At 39.4% G+C, this 13,041-nt stretch overlaps 1 protein-coding gene across 2 annotated transcripts in view; it reads left to right on the forward strand.

Moving 5' to 3' along the window:
* The window catches only part of CNTN3 (contactin 3), a 339,179-nt gene that overhangs the window by 46,932 nt on the left and 279,206 nt on the right, over positions 1 to 13,041 (forward strand). The window lies entirely within an intron of this gene.

Here is a 13,041-nt window from a genome sequence, read left to right on the forward strand (position 1 = left end):
CTAATCAGGCAATCTAATTGACTGAACATCTGCAGCCGCTTTATCATTATTCTCAAATGGGCATTATCTCTTCGCATGCCAGGGCTGCCTAAGTGTCTCTTAGCCTTTCTAATACTAGCTCACTGTGGGGTTTACATTTTGACTGCTTTTAATTGCGCTGAAATTCAAGTGATCTGCTTTAAGGTCAAAGACAGTATTTTTTTTTTTTTTTGCTTCTGTCTGAACTAGTTGAAGGAAAGGTTTGGAAAAGTTGGCATGTCCAGGCAGAGCAGGGAAGAAGTGAGAGGTGCTGCTAATGACTTGGGCGAAAGCACTCTGATAGTGTGTTAACATAAAGCATCCAGATGAGTTCAGTGCAGAAGCCATGGTAGCAGAGGAGGAGAAACTGTGCAGCCAGTGTTTCCAAGAGAATAAAAACCTTCACAGGTCTACCGTGGACTCACTTTGGAGCAGAAGTACTTGCCTTCATCATTAGTCTCTCGTTTTCCCTTTTGAGTTTATTACCTGGATATAATTTGTGTCCATGCTTAAACCTTAATTATTTTCAATAATCATTTTCTGGATGCAGTTGCCATAGCATCTAATTCTTTGGCAAACACAGAAGGAATAATGACGTGTGTGCTTTTTAAGTTTATGAAGCAAACATTGAAAGAAATATTTAAAAAGGGAAGAAAACACACAATGAAAATTTAAAAAGAGAGGAAAACACATTTTGGGAAGTTATGAAAATAGCACCAGTGCAACGCAAGCAGGTCCTAATTCTGACTATGTAAAACTTTGAATATGTTTATTTTCACAATTAGTCATATGTGCTAAAATGCATACCTGCAAACATGTTAACAGTGTTTTTCATTTCATTTTGTCAATCCTTTCTGCTGGGAAAAGAATAGAGAATGATGTGGCTGGTGGAAATATGGGGGAAATGCCAGGAGCCTCATAGAATCTCAGTCCCAAGGGTTTAAGTGAATTACTATCTCACATGACTTAGGCTTGGGAGAATAGCTTACTTCATATGTGCTGTAAATTTTTTCTAAAGATCTTGTGAACCTGCATTTCGAATGCTAAATCCAATGCAACCTTTCTTATTTGTGAAATATGTGTTAGTAAGAATAAAAATAAATTTTAATTAAAAGACATGATTATGTGTTGTTTGGGCATGAAGAGGTGTTCCTTCTTTAAAAGATGGTTTAAAGAATCCATTCATTGCAAAGCACCTGTTAAGTTCTAATGATGCATGAAGTATCGTGGAAGGTGGTGAGGATATGATAGTGGTACACAGGCCCAGTAGCTTTCATTCTAGTTGAAATGATATAAAAACTAAACCCCTGAATAAATGAACATCATAAATCCAATGAATAATTGATCTGAGGAAAACACAGCAGTGATATGTAATGTGGGATGTGAGGGGAAGGAGGATGCTTCTGTGTGGGAGGCCTCTGCTGAGCAGAGACAAGAAACATGAGAAGAAAAGCAAGTCATGGGAAAGTGCAGCACGAGGGAGCTTTGCAGATAGGCTTCAACAAGCGCAAGTGCCCTGAGAAGGGGATAAACTTGAAGTATATGGAGAACAAAAAGGCTGCCATTGGGATTTGGATGTGGTGAAGAAGTCGGAGGGTCAAAGGGAAAGACGCAAACCAGAACATGTGGCTCTTGCAGGCAGGATTTTATTTCATGGATGATGGGAAACCATTGAAGAGATTGAAGCAGGGAAATAAGTTCTGATTTAGAACATTGGCTGCTGGGAGGAGAATAGAAAGGAGAATGGTAGGAATGGAAGCAGACTAGTTAAATGTCAGTTTTAATACTCCTGTTAAGGGATGAGAGTGGTTTGAACTAGAATGCTAGCCTGGAGATAGAGGAGCATGGATAGATGGAGTATTTCTAAATTTCTGTAAATATGTGCATGTATTCGTAGGTTTGTATATATGTATCCTTGTCAATTTTATGATATATTTTATTAATTTTAAATACAAAATTAAAAATCTTAAGGCATTTATAAGCAAGTAAGACATCTGAGGCGTGTATAATAATTAAACCAGCTGCCATCTGTGGATATGAGATTACCATCAATAACAACAACATCCATAATAAATGATAACCCTTATCAGGCAGTCACTTTGTGCCATGCCCTGCATTGAATACTCTGTAGGTATTAACTTATCTGATCCTCAAGATGTGGGTGCCATTGTTATTCCTGTTCCAGAGATGAAGAAGGAACTTCTACATTAAAGAGTGTGATGATGTGCTTCATAGTATCTAGCCGCTGAGTGTGCTGCTGAAATTTGCACCCTGGGCTATCTCGTTTCATAGCCTGAGCAGGAGTGATACCATATATTGACATCATGTATGGTCATGCAGTACATTTGGGTGACTGCAGAAATAGCATGCCTGTTGAGTTGCCACTCTTTAAATGGAGGATATATGATGCTAGTTTCCTTGGAGGTGCATATTCTGAACTAGGTGAAATATTTTGGATTTAGGGATAATAGTGTGCCCCAGTGTCTCAGATGTTAATGATTTCATCACACATTATAGAGAGTTCACTCCATGATTCTGGTTATCGGTCACTGAAATATACTTCGGGAAACTACAAAATTTGTATGTTATTATATTAAGCAATTGCATGGTATAATCAGGAAGTCATTTACAGAGAAGAAAACAAATTTAAATAAAATAGGATGGCTGCATCTTCATTTTTTCTAAAATGTCAGAGTTTTTATCTTTTCCTTTTTCCTCTTTTGAGCAATGCAGAAGCACTAAAACTGTGCTCAGTATAGCTTTTTTTTTTTTTCTTTTTTGGTCCAAGTTGGTTGTATGTGTCTCATTTTATTTTAATCTTTTATGTTTACCCTTCATTTCTGTCAGAACTGACTGCCAGCCACAGGCTCCCTGCTGGTAGAGGTAAGGCTATGTAAGCACAAGGTACACAGCAACTGCCACACGCCAAAGCTCCCTGATAACAAGGAATCCTCTGAGCTGCTGGGGAGCGGGCACTAATGAGGCCCCAAAGGAGCAGGGGTGGCCATTGCTTCTCCTTCACTGTGGAAGAATCATCAACATCTCACGGGTTGTTAGTACCGAAAAACCCCCTGATGCAAATCACTTGAGTCCTTGCATCTAAAGAATCACAACCTTTTGGAGCAGAAAGATAGCTTAGCGACTTTTCATCTGCCTTCCTCATTTTGCTGTTGAGAAAAGTGAGGTCCAAGGTAGACAAGGAAACTTTGTAAAGTCTAACCAGTGTCACAACTGGAGTTTAAACCCTTTCAGGTATGTTTCTTTCTAGTAGTAATATTAATTATGATACTAATAATAGCTAATCTTTATTGAGCTGTGTGCTTAGTACTTTTCTATGCCTTAGGTTATTTAGCTATTAAAATGAACTTTGACTGCAGTTACTATTATTATTATTATTATTTTGAGACGGGGTCTCACTCTGTCACCCAGACTGGAGTGCAGTGGCACAATCTCGGCTCACTGAAACCTCCACCTCCTGATTTCAAATGATTCTCGTGTCTCAGCCTCCAGAATAGCTGGGATTACATGTGTGTGCCATTGCACCTGTCTTTTTTTAAATTTTTTATTTTTAGTAGAGATGGGGTTTCACCATATTGGAAAGGTTAGTCTCAAACTCCTGGCCTCAAGTGATCTGCCTGCCTCGGCCTCCCAAAGTGCTGGGATTACAGACTTGACCACTGTGCCTGACCTGCCGTTACTATTATTAATTCCATGTTACAGATGAACAAATTAGGATATAAAATGCCAGGTAATTTACTGAAGGGCAAAGAGACAGTCAATAGTGGATCAAGGACTCAAATTCAGGTTTAATACAGCAAAGACTATTCAGACCATCTCTATGCTGTTCTGTTTCCCATTTGATTCTTAAAATGATATATATCTGTCTTTAAAAGTATTCAGCAAGAAGGCTCTGCATATATCAGTTCATCACTTTAAATATATAGCTTAGGGATATGTAGATAAGACTCTAAGAGTTGTGAGGAGTGTTGCAAAAATTTACTCCTAATAAGTTTGTTAGATTGTATTCTTTGGGAAATGGACTCTGAGACAGAGATCTGCATATACAAAATTTGTTTAGGAGTGTCCTCAGCATCAGCTTCTGGTGAGAATAAAGGAAGTAGGATTAAGAAGAGGGAGGAAGGTGAACTATGATGCAGTAGTATCAAAGACTTAGTCCATCCTATGGGGGGTTCTGGGCTGCAGTGACCCTTCAGAGTTGTCTCATCTTAAGGCAGGGGACTGGGCCTTCATATATCATGCAAAAACCAGTGATTGCATGAAGATTATCCCTAAAGAGGGAGATACAATTTGGGGCAACTCTGGCCAAGGGCAGGTCCTAGAGGGACTAAGCTGAGAGCCATCAGCCACCTATATTTCTAGCGGCTGGGGTAATGAATACCCCATTCTGAAGGGAAACTATTACAGTCCACCCCTTGTGTTCCATGCATCCATTTGTTTTGTTTAATACAGTTTGGACGCAGCTTCTTCAGGGTTCTTGGTTTCTCTACCTGGAAAAATTCACCGGGGTCAGCTAATAGGACAAAATACTCTATCTCTGCAGCTGGTCTCAGGTGGAAATGGACAGTTATTATTTCTGCCTTTTAATACTCATTCTAAACTCTCTCTGACTGGCATTTCCTTCCTTTTTTTTTTTTTTTTTTTTCATCTGTTGCTATTCTGGCATGAGAAGCCTGAAGTGACAGGGTGGAAATTATGCCATAAAACTTAATCGTCTCTGGCTGTGTTCCTGGTGGAAATGTTCCCTTTCTAGGAACAAGAATTCTTAAGCCCTTAGAGTTTGAGCAAATAGAAAAAAGAAATTTTCCATGTGAATTGTTGAGGCTACTTTTGCTTCTACCCCTTGGTTCCTAAACCTGTATGTCCTACCTGTTGAAGACACAGCACTATATACTAGTCATTGACTCAGGGTGTATACGATGTCCTGGAGGATGATGCCTCATCCATGCAAGAAGGCCTCTACAAGCAGATGTTTCAATCATATCTTCAAAACGCCATTACAGTGATGGGAATACTGGATATCCATCTGCCAAAGAGGCTGGACCACTACCTCACACTACTTACCAAATTATTTCAAAATGGATTATAGGTAGAACTCTTAACAGCTAAAATTAGAAAGCTCTTAGAAGAAAATGTAAATATAAATTTTCATGACCTTGGTTTAGGTGTGGGTTTCTTAGATATGACATTAAAACCCCAAGTGACAAAAGAAAAAAGAGAAAAATTGAATTTTTCATCAAAATTAGGAACGTTTGTGCTGCAGAGGACACCAGTTAGGAAGTGAAAAGACAATCCACATAATGGGATGAAATATTTATAAATTATATAAAAGTAAGGGACTTTTATTAGAATACAAAAATCCTCTCACAATGCAACAATAAAAAGACAACCCTGTTGAAAACTGGACAATGGATGTGAATTGATGTTTCTCCAAAGAAGATATACAAATGGCCAATAAGCACATGAAAACATGGTTGACCTCATTAGCCATTAGGGAAATGCAAATTGAAGTCATAGTGAAACATATTTCACACCCACTAAGACACCTAAACTTTTAAAAAGACAAATGTAACAAATATTGACAAGGATGAGGAGAAATTGGAACTTTCCTATACTGTGGATGGGATAGTAAGATGGTGGAGTTACATTGGAAAACAGTCTGGCAGTTCCTGAAAATGTTAAATGTAGAGATGCCATATGATGTAGCATTTGTACTCCTAGGTATCTACCCAAGAGAAATGAAAACATACCTCCATGCAAAAACTTGTACACAAATGTTCACTGCAGCATTATTCACAGTAGCCAAACAGGAAAAATTCTAAAGTCCATCAACTTATGAATGGATAAGCAAAGTATGGTGTATCCATACAATGGAATATTATTCAACTACAAAACAAAATTTACTAACACTTCATGAATGTACCTTGAAAATATTTTGCTAAGTGAGAGAAGGCATTACAAAAGATCACATGTTTTATGATTCCATTTATATGAAATGCTCAGAATAAACAAATCCATAGAAATAAAAAATAAATTAATGGTTTCTGGTGACTCTGGGAGGAGAAGAAAAGAGGGGAGCCTGCTACAGAGTACAAGGTTTCCTTGTGGAGTGATGAAAATTAGATAGTGTTCTTAGATAGTGATGATGGTAACACAATGCTGAACATACTATAAACCATTAAAGTATACACTTAAAAGGGTGGATTTTATGGTATGTGAAGTATACCTTGATAAAGTGGTTATTTAAAAAGTGGGCATTATCAACATAATGAGAAGAGAAACTACAAGCTATGAAAATATTTGCATTTCTGATAAAGGGCTGTTAACCAAAATAGACAAAGGACTCATGAAACTCAGCAATAAGAAAATGAGCAACCCTGCTACAAAATGGGCAAAAGACCCAAATAGACACTGTATCAGTCCATTTTCACACTGCTATAAAGAACTTCCCTGAGACTTGGTAATTTATAAAGGAAAGAGGTTTACCTTCATAAAATGAATGAATCCAGGAGCTGGTTTTTTGAAAATGTCAACAAAATAGACCACTAGCAAGACTAATAAAGAAGAAAAGAGAGAATAATCAAATAGATGCAATAAAAAATGATAAAGGGGATATCACCACCGATCCCACGGAAATACAAACTACCATCAGAGAATACTATAAACACCTCTACTCAAATGAACTAGGAAATCTAGAAGACGTGGATAAATTCCTGGACACATATATTTTCCCAAGACTAAACCAGGAAGAAGTTGAATCTGTGAGTAGACCAATAACAGGTTCTGAAATGTAAGCAATAATTAATAGCCTATCAACCAAAAAAATCCAGGACCAGACAGATTCACAGCTGAATTCCACCAGAGGTACAAAGAGGAGCTGATACCATTCCTTCTGAAACTATTCCAAATGGTAGAAAAAGAAGGATTCCTCCCTAACTCATTTTATGAGACCAGCATCATCCTGATACCAAAGCCTGGCAGAGACACAACAGAAAAAGAGAATTTTAGGCCAATATCCCTGATGATCATCGATGCAAAAATCCTCAATAAAATACTGGCAAACCGAATCCAGCAGCACATCAAAAAGCTTATCCACCACGAGCAAGTCGGCTTCGTACCTGGAATGCAAGACTGGTTCAACATACACAAATCAATAAACATAATCCATCACATAAACAGAACCAATGACAAAAACCACATGATTATCTCAATAGATGCAGAAAAGGCCTTCGACAAAATTCAACAGACTTTCTTGCTAAAAACTGTCAATAAACTAGGTATTGATTGAATGTATCTCAACATAATAAGAGCTATTTATAACAAACACACAGCCAATATCATACTGTATGGGCAAAAACTGGAAGCATTTCCTTTGAAAACCAGCACAAGACAAGGATGCGCTCTCTCACCACTCGCGTTCAACATAGTGTTGGAAGTTCTGGCCAGAACAATCAGGCAAGAGAAAGCAATAAAGGGTATTCAGATAGGAAGAGAGGAAGTCAAATTGTCTTTGTTTGCAGATGACACTGTTGTATATTTAGAAAACCCCATCGTCTCAGCCCAAAATCATCTTAAGCTGACAAGCAACTTCAGCAAAGTCTCAGGGTACAAAATCAATGTGCAAAAATCACAGACATTCCTATACACCAATAACAGACAAACAGAGAGCCAAATCATGAGTGAACTCCCATTTGCAATTACTACAAAGAGAATAAAATACCTAGGAATCCAACTTACTAGGGATGTGAAGGACCTCTTCAAGGAGAACTACAAACCACTGCTCAAGGAAATAAGAGAGGACACAAATGGAAAAACATTCCATCCTCATGCATAGGAAGAATCAATATCATGAAAATGACCATACTGCCCAAAGTAATTTATAGATTCAATGCTATCCCCATCAAGCTACCACTGACTTTCTTCACAGAATTGGAAAAAACTACTTTAAACTTCATATGAAACCAAAAAAGAGCCCCATAGCCAAGACAATCCTGGGCAAGAAGAACAAAGCTGGAGGCATCACACTACCTGACTTCAAACTTTACTACTAAGCTACAGTAACCAAAACAACATTGTACCAGTACCAAAACAGATATATAGACCAATGGAACAGAACGGAGGCCTCAGAAATAACACCACACATCAAGCACTAGCTGATCTTTGACAAACCTGACAAAAGCAAGCAATGGGGAAAATATTCCCTATTTAATAAATGGCATTGGGAAAACTGGCTACTCATATGCAGAAAACTGAAACTGGACCCCTTCCCGACACCTTATACAAAAATCAACTCAAGATAGATGAAAGACTTAAACGGATGAAAGACCTAAACGTAAGACCTAGGACCATAAAAGTCCTAAAAGAAAATCTGTGCAATACCATTCAGGACATAGGCACTGGCAAAGACTTCATGTCTAAAACACCAAAAGCAATGGCAACAAAAGCCACAGTTGACAAATGGGATCTAATTAAACTAAAGAGCTTCTGCACAGCAAAAGAAACTATCATCAGAGTGAACAGGCAACCTACATAATGGGAGAACATTTTTGCAATCTATCCATCTGACAAAGGGCTAATATCCATAATCTACAAAGAACTTAAACAAATTTACAAGAAAAAAACAAATGACCCCATCAAAAAATGGGCAAAGTATAAGAACAGACACTTTGCAAAAGAAGACATTTATGCAGCTAACAGACATATGAAAAAATGATAATCACTGGTCATCAGATAAATGTAAATCAAAACCGCAATGAGATATTATCTCATGCCAGTTAGAATGGCGATCATTAAAAAGTCAGGAAACAACAGATGCTGGAGAGGTTGTGGAAAAATAGTAATGCTTTTACACTGCTGATGGGAGTGTAAATTAGTTCAACCATTGTGGAAGACAGTGTGGAGATTCTTCAAGGATCTATAACTAGAAATACCATTTGACCCAGCAATCCCATTACTGGGCATACACCCAAAGGATTATAAATCATTCTACGATAAAGACACATGCACACGTATGTTTATTGCAGCACTATCCACAATAGCAAAGACTTGGAACCAACCCAAATGTCCATCAATGATAGACTGGATTAAGAAAATGTGGCACATATACACCATGGAATACTATGCAGCCATAAAAAAGATGAGTTCATGTCCTTTGCAGGGACTTGGATGAAGCTGAAAACCAACATTCTCAGCAAACTATCACAAGATCAGAAAACCAAACACTACATGTTCCCACTCGTAAGTGGGAGTTGAACAATGAGAACACATGGACACATGGAGGGGAACATCACACACCGGGGCCTGTGGGACTTGGGGGGCTAGGGGAAGGATAACATTAGGAGAAATACCTAATGAAGAAGACAGGTTGATGGGTGCAGCAAACCACCATGGAACGTGTATACCTATGTAACAAAACTACACATTCTGTACGTGTAACCCAGAACTTAAAGTATAATTAAAAAAAAAAAATGAAAGAGGTTTAACTGACTCACAGTTCTGCATGGCCTGGAGAGACTCAGGAAACTTCCAGTCATGGCAGAAGTGGAAGCAGGCACCTTCTTCACAAAATAGCAGGAAGGAGAGAGATCTTGTGAAGGAGGAACTGTCAAACACTTATAAAACCATCAGATCTCGTGAGAACTCACTCACTATCTTGAGAACAGCATGGGAGAAACCAGCCCCATGGTCCAGTCATCTCCCGTTTTGGACATGTGGAGATTACATGTCCCTTCCTTGACACGTGGGGATTACAATTTGAGATGAGATTTGGGTAGGGACACAGAGGCAAATCATATGAGACAACATACCAAAAAATGATATTACAGATAGAAAATAAGTGTATGAAAAGATGCTCAGCATCATATGCCATGAGGAAATTTGAAATTAAAACAACAGCAAGATATCACCACAAACATATTACCATGGCCACAATCCAAAACGCAGGTCACACAGATGCTGGTGAGGACATGGAGCAACAGAACTCTCACTCATTGCTGGTGGTAATTTAAAACGGTACAGCCATTTTGGAAGAGAATTTAACAGTCTCCTAAAAAATGAGGCATACTCTTACCGAAAGATCCAGCAGTTGCACTTCTTGGAATTTACTCAAATGAATTGAGAACTTATGTCCACACGAAAATATCCACATGGATGTTTATGGCAGCTTTATTCATAATCACCAAAATGTGAAAGCAATTAAGATATCCTTCAGTAGGTGAATGGATAAATAAATTGTGGTACAACCATAAAATCGAATATTATTCACTACTAAAAAGAGATGAGCCACTGGCCATGAAAAGACATGGAGAAACCTTAAATGTGTATAACCAAGTGAAAGCAGCAGATCTGGCCGGGCACAGTGGCTCATGCCTGTAATCCCAGCACTTTAGGAGGCTGAGGCGAGTGGATCACCTGAGGTGAGGAGCTCAAGACCAGCCTGGCCAACATGGCAAAATCCTGTCTCTACTAAAAATACAAAAATTACCCAGGTGTGGTGACACGCGCCTGTAATCCCAGCTACCCAGGAGGCTGAGGCAGGAGAATCGCTGGAACCCGCGAGGCAGAGGCTGCAGTGCACCGAGATCCCGCTGCTGCACTCCAGCCTGGGCAACAGAGCAGGGCTCCATCTCAAAAAAAAAAAAAAAGGAAGAAGCAGATCTGTGAAGACTACGTACTAAATGATTCCAATTATGTGGAAAACACAAAACTATAGAGACAGTAAAAAGATTAATAGTTGCCGAGGGTTACATGGAGGGAAGGAAGAATAGGTAAAGTGCTGATAATTTTTAGGGCAGTGAAACGATTCCTGTGTATTACTATAATGGTGGATACATTGGTCCAAACCCATAGAATACAGGACACCAAGAGTGAACCCTAATGTAAACTGTAAACTCTGGTTGATAATGAAATGTCAATGTAGGCTCATCATTTGTAACAAATGTACTACCCTAGTTGGGGATATTGATACTCGGGGAGGATGCGTGCTTGTGTGTCGAGGGACAGGAGAACTTTGTACTTTCTCCTCAGTTTTGCTGGAAACCTAACACTCCACTAAAAATAAAACCTACTAATAAAAAGTGACCCTCTACCTGTCTCAGTGTGACATCTTCTGAGTGTCCTGGAGTGTATTAAGATAAGTGTTCTTTGTGCCTGCAGCTCTCCCGCACCTCTTTTGCTGTAAAGTTGGTTGGAGGTTCAAACACTCTGTAAGCCCTTGGATAGTGATGTTAGCTATGGCTTGAACAGGAAAGACAAACCAATTTCTGCAATATGGATCAATTTCTGTCAGAATGTGTTACTGCACCTTCTAAGGTACAAGGAGTCTCATGTAATCAACTTATTGCCAAGTGGCATGTTGGTTTCCTGAAGGCTAGTCCATATTGGGGACTTGACATTGGACTTTTGATGGCAGGCTGGCATAGCTTTGCTAAGTGAAGAGACCATGCTTTAGGGCCCATCTGTAGCTTCCATCTGTGCTGCTACTCTATTCCTGCATTTATTTTGCCAGCCCTATGGAGGCTGATGATAAAAGCTGGCTGCTGGCCGGTACAGTGGCTCGTGCCTGTAATCTTAGCACTCTGGGAGGCCAAGATGGAAGGATTGCTTGAGCCTAGGAGTTAAAGACCAGAGTGGGTAACATGGCAAGACCCCATCTCTACAAAAAATTTTTGAAAACTTATCTGGGTATGGTGGCATATGCCTGTAGTCCCGGCTACTTGGGAGACTGAGACAGAAGGATGGCTTGAGTTGAGGAGCTCAAGGCTGTAGTGAGCTATGAGTGCACCACTGCACTCCAGCCTGGGTGACAGAGAGAGACCTGTCTCTAATAAATAATAATAATAATAATAATAAACAAGAGCAAAAAGTGGCTGCTATCAACTGACCAAGCAGTTCTTCCTTACCTGAGTATTTAGTGCCTCTTCCAATGCAATTGCAGATGCTTTCTGGTGTTCCTTAAGTTTTGAAACTAAGATCTTCAAATTTTGTGCCCACTCTCATCTTTCTGATCACATGCCTATTCCTTATCTACCAATCTCTTCTTCTAGGCTTCTGACCAAATAGCCAAACTGTTTGCCACTGCCTTTCAGTTCATATGTATTCTTCCCCGGGCTACTTCTCTTTTAACAGAAAATGGATGCCCTGCTCATGGTGAAAATTTCCATTCACTGCTCTCTTTCAGCATCATTCTTATTGAAGATGAGGTGCAGGAATTTATTTTTGACTTGAACCCACATATGCAGCTGGATGGTCTGACCCAGCTCATGCGTCGTTCCAAATCTACCACTTCCATTTTGTGCTGGATTTCTCTTGTGCCTACCTAGACTTACGACTTGGTGTATCTGACTGAACCCAGATTATAATGGGCAGTTCTGTCAGAATCGTCATGTAGTGTACCATTAGCAGTCATCTTTCTCTACTCAGCACTCTAGGAGCTGTTTTTCAAATGATATATAGTTCTCCACTGCAGATGGCATGTCCCTGTTCCAGGACCTTGAGGGGATATGCTATGATTCTCTCATTGGAGCTTGCAAGAAACTCTACAATGCATTTACGTCTCACTCATAGTTCTAATACCATAGCATCTGTCAGGTTGTATGACCCCATGAGAAAGGTCACTTGCACACCACCTTCATCTGCTGCAAAGTCTTTTCCTGCTCTTAGACCATTTAACACTGGCAACCTTTGTGTCCCCCGGTACACAGGTTAGAGTATTCAGAAGAGGCCTAACTGGTGGTGGGAAGTTTGACATGCAGTAATTTTTCCTTTACTTTGATGGAAATGTCCCAACATGCCCCAGATCACTGAACCCATTAAAAAAAAAAATTCCAGCTAGGAGGCAGACCTTTGAATCTTGTTAGGATTTTCCACCCATCTTTTGGAACACATGTCAAGGCCTCTAATATACTTGCCCTATGTTGCTCATTTGGTCTGTGTATCAGTCCATTCTCCCACTGCTACAAAGACACATCTGAGACTAGGTAATTTATAAAGAAAAGAGGTTTAATC

The sequence above is a fragment of the Theropithecus gelada genome, chromosome 2 (assembly GCF_003255815.1).
Source record: "Theropithecus gelada isolate Dixy chromosome 2, Tgel_1.0, whole genome shotgun sequence".
Taxonomy (NCBI): Eukaryota; Metazoa; Chordata; class Mammalia; order Primates; family Cercopithecidae; genus Theropithecus; species Theropithecus gelada.